At 39.5% G+C, this 16,600-nt stretch overlaps 1 long non-coding RNA gene across 3 annotated transcripts; it reads right to left on the reverse strand.

Annotated features, from left to right (window-relative positions):
* Positions 1 to 14,160: 14,160 nt before the first annotated feature.
* On the reverse strand, positions 14,161 to 16,041 carry LOC147380663 (uncharacterized). Of its 3 annotated transcripts, none has more exons than XR_015175190.1 (4): positions 15,865 to 16,041; positions 15,488 to 15,579; positions 14,900 to 14,974; positions 14,161 to 14,720 (listed from the first exon to the last, which is right to left on the reverse strand). It is a non-coding gene; the product is annotated as an uncharacterized LOC147380663 (long non-coding RNA). The 3 variants fall into 3 exon arrangements; XR_015175189.1 differs by having other exon boundaries at positions 15,488 to 15,614; XR_015175188.1 differs by lacking the exon at positions 15,865 to 16,041 and having other exon boundaries at positions 14,162 to 14,720; positions 15,488 to 15,812.
* Between the last annotated feature and the right edge of the window lie 559 nt (positions 16,042 to 16,600).

A 16,600-nucleotide genomic window follows, 5' to 3' on the forward strand; every position in this document is an offset into this window, starting at 1 on the left:
CGAATCAAGAGCTGGCAGGATCTGACTACGATTTTCTCAGAAGAATACAGATTCAATACGGACATGGGATTAGACCGGAATGACATGGCAAAAATGACACGGAAGTCGAAAGAAAGTGTGAAAGAGTATGCGCAAAGGTGACGGGAATCAGCCTCCAAAGTAAAACCACCTATGACTGAACAAGAGATGAACACCATATTCATCTCAACTTTGGGCCATTCATTCTATACGCATCTAGTGGGTCATACAACTGCAAGCTTCTCGTCATTGGTCCAAGTGGCGGATCGAGTTGAAGACGGTATTCGGTCAGGTCTGATCTACGACTTGTCCAGTCTAGGGACACCAGCAGGGGGGTCTACTCAGCGGAAACCAGTAGTCTTGAACAAGAAGAAAGAAGAAGCACAAGTTAACAATGTACAACCTGTTCGACCTTTTTTCGTCTCAAACCAGAGGCTGCCAATACCTCAGGTCCCTTTCAAGGTGAACCCACCTCAAGCTGCACCGGCTTCACCAGTATTTCAGTTTGGTCAAAATCCAGTATTTGGTCAGAGCCCACAGTTCGCCCAGAATCATCAAACCGAGCAGCGTAGACCCAACAAAATCCCTCGAGTATTCACTCGTCTGCCTATGACTCTATCCGAACTACTCCCAGCACTACTCAGGGGAGAATATCTCACTAAGAGGCAGCCAAACCCAGAGGCGGTAAAGGGACCAGGGTACAATCCCAATCAATTCTGTGAATTCCACATGGGTGCGCCAGGGCATGCCACCGACCAATGTTGGCAACTGAAGCACCAAGTTCAAAATCTGATCGATAGGAAAGCGATCATCCTAGATGGTCCAGCAACCCAAGCACCTCAACAGAATATCAATCAGAACCCGTTACCAACACATAATGGGGGAGGCAATGGGCTGACAGTCAACGCCATAGAAAGGGATGAACCGAGTTTCAACCCTTCAGTTTTGATAGCACCTATTGGCTCTAAGGTTAGAGTCAATTTGAGGAAAGAACCAACATCATCGAGCATCAATGCATTGTCACAAGATATAACTAACCAATCACCATCCCAACTTCCCGTCAGACTGGCCAATCTCTCCATTCATTCCAACTCTCAAACTTCAAATCCTTCACGACCACCTCTCATTATACCCTACACATCACCAATTTCAAGCTCTACCGCTCGTCCACCTCTCATTATGCCTTGCACCATACCAACGACAGGCCCTTCTTCCCAACCACCTCTTGTCATACCCTATGTTGCATCGACCCCTCAAACTTCAAGTTTCTCCTCCCAACCACCCCTCATCCTATCTTATACCAATCCACATATCACTACGCCAACCGTCAAGCCCAACCCACCACCTCTTATCCTCCATGTAAAGCCAGATCCTCAACCTATGACCATCATATCCCCTAAACCCTTCCCATACCACTCCAGCCAAACCGTCCCATGGAGTTATGAGACGATGATCGTAACATTTGCAGGGGTTGAGAAATCAAAAGAGGTCATGATCACGGACATTGGTCGTATGACTAGATCGGGGAGGTGCTACAAAGTACTAGAAAAAGAACAAAAAAGACAGAACGAGGAAGATGATAGAAGAAAAGAAAAAAGGAAAGGAAAGCTGGTAGAAGAGGAACAAACACTTCAAGGGGAACCAGAGAAGAAGAAGAGCAGGGTAACTGACAAGGAGGCAACTGACCTCCTCAAACTCATTCGAAAGAGTGAGTACAACATAGTAAAGCAGTTGAACAGAATGCCAGCTCAAATCAGTATCTTTGACTTACTTTTAAACTCAGAGCATCATCGGGAAGTATTACTCAAAGTCCTTAGTAATGCACATGTACCTGAGACCACCTCACCAGAAGAGTTGGAAAAGACAGTAGGTCAGATTATGGCCCCCAATCCGATCACCTTCACCGAGGATGAGCTTATTAGCGGAGGATGTGGGCACATTGAACCATTGCACATTATGGTGATGTGCAAAGGTATGATGGTAGCAAGGGTACTGATCGACAACGGTTCAGCTCTTAATGTCTGTCCTCTACAAACTGTGCACAAGTTAAACGTGGATTTATCTTACCTCAGGCCAACTAGAAGGACCGTAAGGGCTTTTGATAGTAGGAAAACTGAGTCGTTAGGGGAGCTAGATCTCCCAATTACTATTGGATCATGCACGTTTGAAGTGACATTCGAGATTCTGGACATACCCTCTGCATTCAATCTACTTCTAGGAAGACCCTGGATCCACACCGCAGGGGCAGTCCCCTCTTCCTTGCACCAGCGAGTCAAATTCATCATGGGACAGAGGATGATATCGGTCCTCGCAGAAAATCTTATACCAGCCGATCGATCACCGGATGTGCCTTATATCGATGTAGAGATGACCGGGGATAAAGAGGGGTTTCACACCTTTCAGTTTACATCTATCAATCACATCCAAAGGGGAAAAGAGAAGACAAGGGCAAGGTGGTCAAAAGTAAACCTAATGGTCAGACGAGTGATGAAGAATGCGGGATATCGTCCAAAACAAGGGTTAGGACCTAAAGGAAAAGGCAGGGCCACTTTGATCAGCATACGAAAACACATTCCCTACTTTGGTCTTGGATTCAAGCCTACGAGGAAGGACATCTCTACAAATCAACATCAGCTTCCCACCATCCTTGAAGAAGTCAGATGACTCAGCAGAACTGCCACCGACAAACCACACAAGAGAACCAAGAGTTGTAAGTATCGAGCCCGTTCATTCGCAAGAAGACTCACTCGTTGAGTCCCCACATTCCTTTACAGATGGCATAGACATCTTGTTTGGAGGGGATTTCGAATGGAGTCAAAAGGAGGAAGAAGGAGAGCCCGCCAATGCGGAAGTCACGATATGCGAAGAAGAGAAATCACTGTTCCCCTTTCAAATCGATTGGGGATCCGTTGTAATTCCACCTACCCTACAAATTCCTGCGCCCGGATTTGACGAAAGTCACCCGGAAGTGATGGTCATATCTGAACCATCAAGGGAGTCACCTTCCCAATTTATCCGCCCTGCAGAAGAAGGGCAAGTTTTCAAGAATTGGGAGGAATACTCAATCACTTACGAGGCCGCCATGGGGTCCAGAATCCCTACGACCTCCAAAAAAAAAATGTCATTAGTAAAATCTCGTTTATCCGAGGACCATAATGAGCCCTCGTCCTCGGAGCAAAATTGCTTTGAGGGCTCACCTTCATTGCTAATGAATTTGCATGATTTTTCTTTATCTTGTTTCAGGAATACAGATAGTCCACAAAAACCAAAAAAATCAAAAAGTTTTCAAAATTCAAAAAAATAAAAAATCTTTCAAAATTCAAAAAAATCAAAAATCTTTCAAAATTCAAAAAAATCAAAAATCTTTCAAAATTCAAAAAAAATCAAAAACTCTGCAAAATTCAAAAAAATTGAATATCTTCAAAAATTCAAAAAGATCAGAAATCTTCAAAATACCAAAGGTTTTCAAAGAATTCTCTCAGTTGAATGAGCCTTGTGACAGAACAGAATATGAAAGAGATGAATACGACTTTGACCTCGAGCTCGACTTTAATCTCATGGGGATCGAAGAAGAGTTAGAGGAAGAGGTTGAATATCCTCCAAAAGAAATCAAAGAACTCATAGAACGTCACGAGAAGGGTGTTCAGCCAAATATAGAGGATACAAACTCAGTGAACCTAGGCACCGAAGATGACCCACGGATCGTTAAAATCGGAGCCCTATTAACAATTGAGCAGAAAGAGGAGATGACAAAGTTCTTACAGCAGTACCAAGATGTCTTCGCATGGTCCTACCAAGACATGCCTGGTTTAGACACAGATCTAGTTGTTCACAAGTTACCTATCAAAGCGGGAAGCAAGCCGATCAAATAGAAATTACGAAGGTTGAAACCAAAGTAGACACTTAAGGTCAAAGATGAAGTAATGAAGCAGTTCCAAGCAGGATTTCTCGCAGTATCCACTTACCCTGAGTGGCTCGCTAATGTCGTTCCCGTACCTAAGAAGGACGGAAAGGTACGCATATGTGTAGACTATCGTGATCTGAATAGAGCCAGTCCTAAAGATGACTTTCCATTACTGCACATCGACACTCTGATCGATAATACAGCTGGGCACGGCATGTTCTCATTCATGGATGGATTCTCGGGTTACAACCAAATAAAAATGGCAGAAGAAGATCAAGAGAAGACTGCATTCATTACACCTTGGGGTACCTTTCACTATAAGGTCATGCCATTCGGTCTCAAGAACGCTGGGGCAACTTACCAACGAGCCATGACTGCCTTATTTCATGACATGATTCACAAAGAGATAGAGGTATATGTGGACGACATAATAGCCAAATCTAACCTCGATGAGGATCATCTGGTAAACCTGAAGAAATTGTTTGATCGATTAAGGAAGTACAACTTAAGGCTTAATCCGGCAAAGTGTGTATTTGGGGCAACATCGGGAAAGCTATTGGGGTTCATTGTCAGTAGAAGAGGCATTGAAATCGATCCAGCTAAAACGAAGTACATCATAAATATGGAGCCACCCAAGTCAGAGAAAGAGATCAGGGGATTCCTAGGGAGAATTCAGTACATTAGTCGGTTCATCGCACAACTAACTCCGATATGTGAGCCAGTATTCAAACTACTGAAGAAGAATGAGCCGAAAAAATGGAATGAAGACTGTCAAGAAGCTTTCGACAAGATTAAGAGATACTTGCTTAATCCGCCTGTTCTAGTTCCTCCTACATCGGGTCGACCTTTACTGATGTATCTTTTCGTGCAAGAAAACTCCATGGGCTGCGTACTGGGGCAACATGATGAAACAGGTCGAAAAAAGCAAGCCATTTATTACCTTAGCAAGAAGTTCACAAGTTACGAGGTGAATTATTCAACTCTCGAGAAAACATGTTGTGCCCTTGTCTGGGCATCACAACGGCTACGCCACTACTTGCTCAGTTACTCGACCATGCTCATTGCTCGAATGGATCCCTTGAGGTACCTTTTCGAGAAGCCGACGCTAACAGGATGCACCGTAAAATGGCAACTGCTATTATCTGAGTTTGACATCACCTATGTCACTCAAAAAGCCATTAAAGGACAAGTTATTGCTGACCACCTAGCGAAACACCCTTTATCCGACTATGAGCCACTAAAGACAAATTTTCCTGATGAAGCCATTTTGTTTGCTAAAGTTGAGAGCGACGATGAAGAATCTAATTGGAAAATGTACTTCGACGGAGTAGTAAATCAAAAGGGAAACGGAATTGGGGCAGTTCTGGTTAAGCCAGACGGGACTCATATCCCTATTGCCGTCAGACTAAGATTTCAATGTTCGAATAACGAAGCCGAGTATGAAGCATGCATTGTGGGGTTGAAAGCAGCGATCGACCTCGAAGTGGATGAATTAGACGTATTTGGAGACTCAAGTCTGGTAGTCTATCAGACAACAGGAGAATGGAAGACCCGAGAACAGAGACTGGTTCCGTATCACGAGTATCTCGAAGATCTAAGTTCAAACTTCACCTGAATCTCCTTTACTTACATGCTGAGGGCTAAGAATTAGTTTGCAGATGCATTGGCTACTCTAGCCTCAATGGTCGGCATCTCCGAAAACACCATAGTCGACCCTCTTGAGATTGGTATTCAAGATGAGCCAGCATATTTCTTGCCTGTGGAGATCGAAGAACCTGAGGAAAAACCATGGTACACAGACATCAAGGCATTCTTAGAAGACCGAACCTTCCCACCCGATGCCACAACAACCGATCGAAAGACTATTCAGAGATTGGCGGGACAGTTCTTCTTAAGTAGCGGAGTCTTGTACAAAAAGTCGCATCACGAGGTCCTCCTCAGGTGTGTAACACAGACAGAAGCTCAACGTTTAATTGAGACCGTGCATGGAGGAGTCTGTGAACCTCACATGAATGGACATATGCTCGCAAAGAAGATTATGAGAATGGGTTACTACTGGATGACTATGGAGAGCGACGGATATCAACATGTTCGAAAATGTTACTTGTGTCAAATCTATGCCAACAAGATCAACGCACCACCTTCAGAATTGCACAATATGACTTCTCCCTGGCCCTTCTCACTCAGGAGCATGGATGTCATCGGACAGATCAATCCTCAAGCTTCCAATGGGCATCGCTTCATCTTAGTCGCCATAGACAACTTTACGAAATGGGTAGAAGCAGCATCTTACGCCAATGTTACGAGAAGCAATGTCTTGAAGTTTGTGAAGAACAACATCATATGTCGGTACGGCCTCCCAAGCGGGATAGTAACCGATAACGCGTAAAATCTCAAGAACAAAGACATGTCTAAGATGTGCAAAGATTTTCAGATCACCCATCACAACTCAGTCATTTACAGGCCAAAGATGAATGGAGCAGTTGAAGCCGCCAACAAAAACATCAAGAAGATCATTGAGAAAATGGCCGTTACTTACAAAGATTGGCACGAGATGTTACCCTTCGCTCTATATGCTTATCGAACGTCAATCCGGACTTCGACTGGGGCAACGCCTTATTCACTGGTTTACGGAATGGAAGCAGTCTTGCCCGTTGAGGTCGAGATTCCCTCCCTTCGGATATTAAAGGAAGTCGAATTGGATGAAACAGAATGGGTCCAAGCCCGATTCGATCAGTTGAACTTAATAGAGGAGAAACGACTTTCAGCAATCTGTCATGGGCAAACTTATCAACTGAGAATAGCACGAGCTTATAACAAGAAGGTTCGACCTAGAGAGTTCTTGCCAGGAGATCTTGTTTTAAAGAAGATTTTGCCAATACAAGAAGATGCGAGAGGAAAGTTTCGTCTGAATTACGATGGGCCATTTGTCGTCCAAAAGGCACTGTCCGGAGGGGCGCTAATCCTTACAGAGATGGATGGGGAAGTCTTTCCACAACCGATCAACGCTGATACCGTAAAAAAATATTACGCCTAAAGTCGTTCCTTGAAATGAAGAGAGGCCATCTTTCTACTACCTGAACAATTATCTACCTTTAGTTAACCCTTTTTGAGTCATCACATTCATTTCTTAACCTAGGACCGGGGCAAGTCAGACCACAAAAAAAAAAAAAAATCATCAAAAGTCAAAACAAAAATACCAAAGTATACTCCTGGCCCGTATGAGGATAAACTGTGAACGGCTAAAAGTACAAAAAACAAAAAAAAAATCAAAAGTCAAAAATCTCGAATGTCTGATCTCAAGCTCGACCCAAATCTCCTACCTAAACAAGTTCGTGTGACGATGGGAGGAGACATAGATCATATTTTCAAAAAAAAAAAGACAAACCCCATGTCCAATCTACCCCTTAATAAATCCAGACTCAACCTTCTTTATATCCTTTCACAACCTAACCTAAGCCTACGTTTCGTCCTAATTAAAGTCCTCTCAGATCAGGGAACGGTTCAAGGCAACTCAATCACGGTGGAAGCATGTCATGGAAAACATCGTCAGTGTAGTCTATCTTGCCACTTAAATCAATTTTCAAGCCACCAAAATCGTTAGAAGATCCGAGAGGGGAGACTAGGTCGAATATTTGAAAAAAAGAGCGACTCGAAGTGTAGAGTCATTGATCTTGAAGCTCAACTTGAGTCACCGCACCATGAAAATCGTCGGAGGAACTCGAGAGGGGAGTCCAGATTTGTTACTCAAGAAAGAGCGCCACTAGAAGAGTAGAGTATTCGATCTCGCAGCTCAACTTGAGTCACCAAGCCACAAAGGGCATAAAGAAATCGAGAAGACATTCAAAGCAAAAAAAAAATCTATAAAGTAAGCATAGACTGAAAAGGCATAGTGAAAACTTGCAAGGGCACTATGAGTACAAAAATCAGTCCATGGCAAGATCAAAACCACCGGCATGATGAAAACCCAAAAAGGGCGTCGATGCGCAAAAAATGTGGAAATCGGGTCTGGTGAAAACCGTAACTGGAGCCAGGGGCAAAAATGAAAAAAAATTAAAAAAAAAAAAAAAAAAAAAAAAAAAAACAACAAAACAACTCCTGGCCCGCAAGAGTATAAACTGTGAACGGTGAAAATCTCGAAATCCTCAATGTTCCAACGGATACAACGAAGATAACTCAATCAAATTCTCAGTCTCGGGGATGACTCTAAGAGGCTAAGGATTAGCTGACACTTGTATCCTGACATTTGGCAAAGGCACCATGATTGTTGACATTTAGAGTCATCAAAACACTAGTCTGTCACAGATTATTCGACAAAAGGCAATCTTTTAAAACCTAAAAAAATAAAAAAAAAAAAAAAAAAAATAATAAAAAATAAAAAAATGAATAAAAAAATGCATCATTAAAATTATTATTTTGGCCTATGACGAAGAATCTAGGACTTTTCTTAAAATCAAGAGTTTTCGAAAGTAGTAGATATATCTGAGGCCACTACGTAAAAAACCTATTTCATTCATTTCAAATAGTGTTACATCATTATCATTAAGAGCAGGGTACAAGAAGGAATAACGGGCAAAGAACCACTCAAGCATTTTCCTGGAAAGTGTAGTAGGCATCAAGTCATCCTTTAAGGCTTCGATCTGAGTAGCTTGGTCAACGATGATTCTCTCCATATTTGAGGCATGACAACATACCAAATACTCAAATATCATACCATTATGCAAGTCTCGCTCAAGGACGATCACGCTACGTTAAGCTTTCTCAAGACGATCCTGTAACTTCCATGAAAAGGGAAGATGGAAGTTCGAAGTTCGGAATAAACAAAGAAAAAAAAATCTCAAAATTGCATTGCATGATTTAAAACGTCAATCATTTTCCAAAACTCATCAAAAATGGTATCTAAAATTTCAAACGAGCTCCGTGCCACGAAATCAAGGGTTTCAAAAAGACTAATCCTGTCAGACACCGTGCTTGGGTAGTCACATTTTACAAAAAATTCTTCAATCCATCCGACGTTGTTAATCGTCATGCAATAAATTATTTCGGATTCGTGCAAATAAAGGGTCTAATTTATTCTTTACAGTTCTTTGCAAGCAACTCCTGCAAAGAGGGGCAGCTGTAGACACCCCAATTTGCACGAACCCGTTAGAAAAATCCAAATTTTCTCGAATTAATTCCGATTTACAACTTAAGATTTTCGACGGACCCACATTGCTATTTTGCATCATTTTCATGCATACATGCATCATCTCATATCATTGCATGCCCATACCTTGTCCCTAATCCACTTAAACCTACTCCCTAGCCCAACCTAAGCCCAAAACCCAATACCATTCTAAACCCATAACCTAAACCCATAACCTAAATCCATTTTCTAGCCCAACCTAAGCCCAAAACAAAATCCATTCTCTAAGCCCAATACCAAACCCACTCCAAGTCCATTCTCTCACCCCTTCATAAGATAACACATGTTGATACCTCATAAGCCCCCAATGCCCAATGCATCATCTAATTGGAGGGTTAACTTTTCTTTTGTGAAAACTCAAGAATGCCCTTCTCAAAAAGTTTAGTCAAACCAAAAAGGTTATTAGGTCTTTGGTAATAATCCATAAAGGTGAGAGAACTTCTCATTATGCCCTCAAAAGGTGGGAATCTTCAAGTACATACATGGAGTTCTCCCATTGGTCCATTTCAAAAATATACTTCCTCCCTTGCTTTATTTGTTATTTACAAATGAACCAAGATCTACTTTTTACCTACTACATCACATTTACACATGCCATGCTCCCATTCACCCTCCCAAAAGCACTTTTGTTCTCCATTGGTCCATTTCAATATACACTTCCACCCTTCTTTATTGTTATTTACAAATGAACCAAGATCTACTTTTTACCTACCACTCCACCTTTACACATGTCACTCCCCCTTCATCCTCCCAAAAGTACTTTTTTTCTCTCGCCTCTATTTATCAAAAAACCAAGGATCAAAGCATGCTTTTAGGGTTTCTTCACGAATGTCATCTTTACCCTCATACAAATGAAAAATCCAAAAAGAAACAACCTAAATCTCATGTCCATTTTCTTTATTTTTAGGGTTGGACCACTTTATCCTCAAAAGTTCTTCAAAAACTCTATAAATACCCTCATTTTCTATGATCAACTCATGCTCTCAAGCCCCCATCTCTCAACCTAAAACTCTACCTAATTTCTACTCACTCTCTTATATAAACTTCAACTCACTCAACCTTCAATCACCTCACTCAACTCTTAAGCTCACTTCTCAAGATCAAATTCATTCAAAATCATCAAGGGACAAGGTAGGGTTTAACATGTAGTCTATCTATTCAAAGCTTGCATCTTTTCTTCTAACCTTCCATTTTATTTTATTCTTAGAAAACCTTAGGATGCAATGCATACCCTCTCCCATCCCCGGTAGGGGACTAAGGTTCGATCGAAAGGATGGGGGGTTGAAGCCCTTTTCACCTCAATCTCATGCATCATATTGTACACAATGCACACACTCACTTATGCATGGCAATGATGAAGAAATGTGTCACCCTCTTGATGGGGTGAAACACTAAGTTTCTAGCCATGCATACATGCATCATGTTTGTGGCCTCAAGGGAACTCCATCATGGAGTCTCTCTAAAAGCTCAAACTACATTCATATTCATAAATTTAATGTGGCTACATGGGTCATTCTTTCCATAGAATGCCCCTAATGTCATGTTAAAAATCAAAACCCTTTGTTAAGGGAACATTCCACTTAATGCACACACCACTCTTACCATACATTCTCATGCATTTTAATATTTGTTTCTTGAGTTTTTTACAAAATAAAATGGCCAAGCAAGGTAACCACCTTTGGTGGAGAGGATGGGGTGCCTAACACCTTCCCCATCCTTTAACCGGACCTCCTTACCTAGATCTTAGGTAGACTTTGCCTTTTCCAACGAATGAGAGTCACTACAATGCCATGGAAAAAATGATTTTCAAAATGATCAATTCGGGTGCCCATTCACACCCATTTCTAAAAAAAGAATGGTGGCGAAAAGAATGGTGACGACTCCAAACAATGTAGTATTGAGGTTCATGGCGAACATTTCATGTCTACAGTATGGAAGATGACCTGTTAACTGTAGGAAATAACTTTTTTCTTTCTAATAATTCAAAGAGAAAAAGTTATTTTTTCTATAAAATATTTTAAACCACAACATGAACCATCATCATCAAAGCCTTATCCAAAATTTGGAGCAAGATACAACATGAATGGAAAGCTACTTGCTTATGTCGAACATGTAAGAAAAATCCAAATATTGGCTTCCTAGCTTCATGACATGATCCAAGGGATCTATCAAGTTCTTGTCAGCATATTCTATCAAAGTACATCCCATGGAATCTATTTAAAGTCTAACTGAATATAGAATATAGAGGTCATTTAGAAATGACAACGGCTATTGCCACACCAACTTTTACTAATGCCCCACCAATTCTTATGTAAATCACCAAAGAATTGCACATAGCTGGTGTGGCATTAGTAAAGGTTATCATGGCAATAGAAACTCTATTTAGAAATTCACCTTATTTGAGAGAGGAACCTCTTACTTCTTGAGGGACCCTCAAACTCATTCCTACAAATTCCCGTTTTCTGTTCAAGAGAAATCAAATGAGGTCATAGTCAAGTATACAAAAATTATAAGATATAAAATAATCAGTTGAATTAAATCAAAACCAAGCATTCACTAAATATATTCAAGTAAAATACACTTTGGATCTTCCTTTTCCCTCCTCCTTTATCCGGGCTTGGGACCGGCAATGTAAAACATTTAATTTTACGTCGGCGGAGTTAAAAAGGGGTTAGTTAACAATAAAATAACAATTATTAGTTAAACAATATAAGAAGAAAAAAAAATATTATATAAGTTAAGAAAAAAACAGGTAACTAAGTCTAAAGTAATGAAACTAAATGCATCTAGGTACCTCTCAAAGTCCCTGACTAGGAGGATGACAAAAGCAAGTAAAGAAGTCTAAGGTAGTGGAACTAAATGTATCTAGGTGCCTCTTTCAAAGTACCTGACTAGGAGGATGGCCATCAGGAAACATGTTGCAAAAGAACTGAGTTATTTGCTCTTGCACCTCACTTTGGATTTCTCTCTATATATGCATCTCATTTTATAGCTCAGTAATCCTTTCCTCATGGTGCCTATCATGATTTGCTATGTGTTGAGTATCTCGAGGAAATTCAAATAGCTATAAAAGAGCCTAAGACAAATGGAAGGCCACTTTGCATTGGCGTCATTTGGCAGTCAAGTCCGCTGAAGCTTTGAAGACCAAGAGACCAAAGAGTTCTTTCCGAAGTAGTATCACTAGTAAGAATAGGTTGTTATTTGGGTATTTGTGTTTGTTTTCCTTGTCGTTTTGGTTGTGGTGTCATTATGTGGGTAGTTGTCGGCTAAGAACACCTTGGCCATAAAAATAAAAGAACGTAGAGGACAGTGGGAGGGATGATGGTGTTGGTATAGTGGAATGTATGAAGGAGGGACATAAAGGCCAAAACACAGTAGCGCAGGTAGAGAAAAACCAAAGAAAAATAAAAGTAGGGCTCGAAAAAGGAATCCTAGAATCAAACATGAGGATCGAAATTGATGTAGAAGAGTAGTAGAGCACCAAACGACACGAAAACCCCCAAAAATCATTGTAGGAAAATGAAAGAAAGCGAGCGGAACACCCCCGAAAATAGTGATCATAAGCTCAATATTTTGAAAAGTTTGACCCCCTGAATAATGATTTTGTGATCACTATGTATGGATCATGAAGTCATTATAAAATAGCATTTAGAGATCGCTGTGACACTTAGGCTGTGTTTGGATTGAGGGAAGGGGAGGGAAGAGAAACTCATTAAGGGAAGGGAAGGGAAGTTTCTCTTCACCCTGTTTGGATTGAAAGAGAAGAGAAGAGAAAAAATCAAATTTCTCCTCTTTGGTTAGGATTCATAAGAGAAGAGAAGAGAAATTATTACTGTCAAATGACAATTATACCTCATAGTCTTTAAAAATAAAATTCTACTTGTACAATGATAAAAATATAAACAACCAAACGTTCAAGATCAATTTGAAGGGTACCTTTCGTTTGAATGCGTATAAATGAGAGTTTCTATTGCCACAACCCACTTTACTAAGACATCCTTAGTAAAAGTGGGTTGTGGCGATAGAATCTCTCTAATTTAAGGATTTTGTTAACAAGTGTCCTAAGGGAACACATAGAAATCCCTCATATTAGAGATGGATTTCTAGTTACACTTTGAATGACTCATGAGGGAACATATGATCCTGATCATTTAAATGTGAAATCCAACACTTGAGGTTTTATAGTATCTCCAAACACACATAACAAGACACTTATCTTGAGGATAAAATTTCAACCATTGGATTTATATTTAAATGGGTTTTGATCATGTGTTTTTTTTCATGGGTCACCAGATCCTAACCCAATTATAAAAATGTTACATTCATGAATAATTGAGATTGATTCAAATTATTGAAATAAAAAAAATAAATAAATAAAGTGTAACTTTCCCAATTTCTGATGACGTTCAATATAATTTGGAAAAGATTTTTATAAAAAAGATTGCAAAAAAAAATGAGGATTATTAAAAACGATGTTTTTAAGTAATAAAATAGATGCATTAACGAGTAAAATGTTTCAAGTTCAGGCAAATTTAGTCGATTAGAATTTTTTTTTTTAATTGATTTATCAGCAATGAATTAATAAGGTGACTCCTTATTTGCCGAAAGTTTCAAAATATTCGGAAAGGTTTGAAGAATTATGCAAGTGTTGTTAAGAAGCTTTGAATTTATGGATGGATCTCAATTAAGGTCCTTAGTCTGAAAATCAGATGATGGGCTAGTTTCCTTGACTAAAATAAATCTCGAACTCTGCTCAAACGGCCATTATTAATATATAAGGTTTTCTCTTTTTTCCCCTACTATATGAAATGCTTAACATGGTAAAAGATACAATCCAGGTGTGGGAATTCTACAACCTTAATAGAGTATTATGATTTCTCATGGTTCATTCACTGTTCTAACAAGCTAATGAAATTAGTGAGTATGGAGAACCCACATTTGCAGCATTTCAAGCTCAACTCACAAAACAAAACCAAGAAAGCATAAAAGCCCTTGAATGCAATAGCTATGAAGAGCTTATGTATGCCATCCCTAACAATAGTTATTAATAGAGAGAAGAATACCTTAGTAAGATTAACAAAACTAGATCAGATTTACCAAATTGAGCAATAATGCTCAAACAATGCAAAGCATTTTTTTTTTAATAAGTAAAACTCATTTATCAAGTAAACAGAGGTCGAGATGACCAACAAGAGATACACACTACAAGGCGCAACTCATATAATTCAGGACTTAGATACACTTACGATTCCAAATCCATTTCACTCCTCACATCTAATGCTACAAATCCAAATAACGATATTAAAGCTTAGCAGTACATGACACTAGTCAAACCCATGATGATTACAACCGTAATAACAAATGTTTTTAATTAGATTGGACACGAGAAAGATGAGGTAATCAACGAATACGCGATGTTGCCAGATCATGGATGTCCTTAACAATGTTGAACACGGCATCTGGTTGTGATAGTTTAAGTGCGTTTGTGGATATTTTCTTAAGTTCTTCTGTTTTGGAGCTGAACCATCCAGCAACAAGTCTTGCTGTTTCCTTTGGGCTTCGAGAGAAGACACCCGCACCATTGTCTACGACATAAGGGATATTGCCAACTTCCTGCAAGGACGCAATAAAATTTAGATTGTTTTAAAATTTGTTACTCTGGCTAATGCAACCAAATTCAAACTTTATAGCACAATGGGATCATAATTCAAACTTGGAAACACTTGATGAATCAAGTAAAAGTTCACTTATTGAAGGATATGGTAAGAATCAACACATTCACTAGCACTAACCTGGCTAGGGATGAAGTCGTTGAGGATTATAGGAAGACCCCTTATCAAAGCTTCGACAATTGTACCAGGTCCAGCCTACAAAATCACCAAAACTCATGAAATTATTAACTTAGGAAACATGAATAAACCAGAAAGTGAAGTATACAGTAGACTACGGGATTTTTTTTCTCAAAATAAAAGTTGTTTTGAGAGGTGCTAGGCACTGTAAATACTTGTCTGCCGCATTGAATAGAACAGATTCTTGTCAAAGGTTACTATTTGAGAGGTGCTAGGCACTGTAAAAACTTGCCAGCCACTGGATTGAGTGCTCTGGAAGAAGAATATGGGCACAATTATCAAGACCTCACAAACATCATGGATCCATTGACCTGACAATGGATACAGCATAGCACATTTATACAAGAAGTGTGTATTATGTGGATGGTGAAAATGGGTGTTACATCATCGGGAGAATGGATGAGAGGTTGATGAGGGAATATAAGAGAGATAGGCTTTGTTCTTTATTTTCTCATAAGAGACCATGACATTTCTATTTTTTTGTTTGGCCCCACTGTGAAATAGAACCAAAGGAAGAGAAGAGAAACTTACTTAAACCTGAGTAAAGACCTCGCGGGAAACCTCCATTATTCATTGAAGGTTGATGATCCCCTGCACGTGTGTCAAACCTCTATTTATTGAAGCTACTATTGGCACCCCAACTGTTACTTATTAAATCCTAATTAAAGATTAAAACACACTGTTCAAACATAACAAAAGTTTGGTTCAAATTATTACCTCAACATTACAAAGCATTTCAACACATTCAAACAACTTCAACAGTTTACAATTAGGATTAGGCTCATACAAAATCTTATACCTAACAAATAGAAATCTAAACAAAAATATATATATAGAGAGAGAGAGAGAACTGAGCAACTAATAATTAAGAATAACACATTATAATTATAAGTGAAAAAAAAATGGACCTGAAGGGATGAATTGGCTAAAAAGAGAGTAGCTGAAGCCATGTTGTTGATTGGTGATATGTGAGGACAGCAGCAATAGGAGTGAGTTTGAAGCAATAAAAAAGATAGGATGAGATTATGGATAACTTTGTGGATGAATGAATGGTTGTGGTCTTCACTCCCTCACACTATCATATATCCTCTCTACTCTTCCTCCTCTTACCTTACAATCCTTTGTTCATGATTATATTGGACATGGGCCAATAAAATAAAACCCCAATAAAATCTACTACACAGTGACCCCCAAACTGTACCCAGATCTCGAAGCAGACACAGATTATTAAGTTGGGAAACAAACATAGATTTCCAGATGATGACTGTGCCTATTAAGGCTAATCCATGAACCTCAAACTAATATTGTGATTAGTGAGAGAAGATAAGAAATTTTTTTTCTTGATTCGATAGGTAAAATTTATTCAAGAAGAAGAAAAAGAGAATATACAAAGTCGGCCGAAATGACCAACGTGGAATGGGTCAAAGAACAGCAACATCAAAACCCACCTATCTCCCACAAAGAGAGCCCATCTAAATACAAAGTCCTAAAAGAATACACCTTTGAAATTCGGACAAAGCCTTTCCCTCAATCTAGGAAGATCCCAATAAATAAAGGATCAGCAAGGCAGCATAAGAAATCTATAAAAAGAATTGTGCTGTTAAAGGCAAGGCATTCTATCTTCACTTCAATTTCAATTAGATT

This window comes from Akebia trifoliata, unplaced genomic scaffold (genome assembly GCF_017979445.1).
Source record: "Akebia trifoliata isolate Shusen 1 unplaced genomic scaffold, ASM1797944v1 Contig01135, whole genome shotgun sequence".
In the NCBI taxonomy this organism is placed as follows: Eukaryota; Viridiplantae; Streptophyta; class Magnoliopsida; order Ranunculales; family Lardizabalaceae; genus Akebia; species Akebia trifoliata.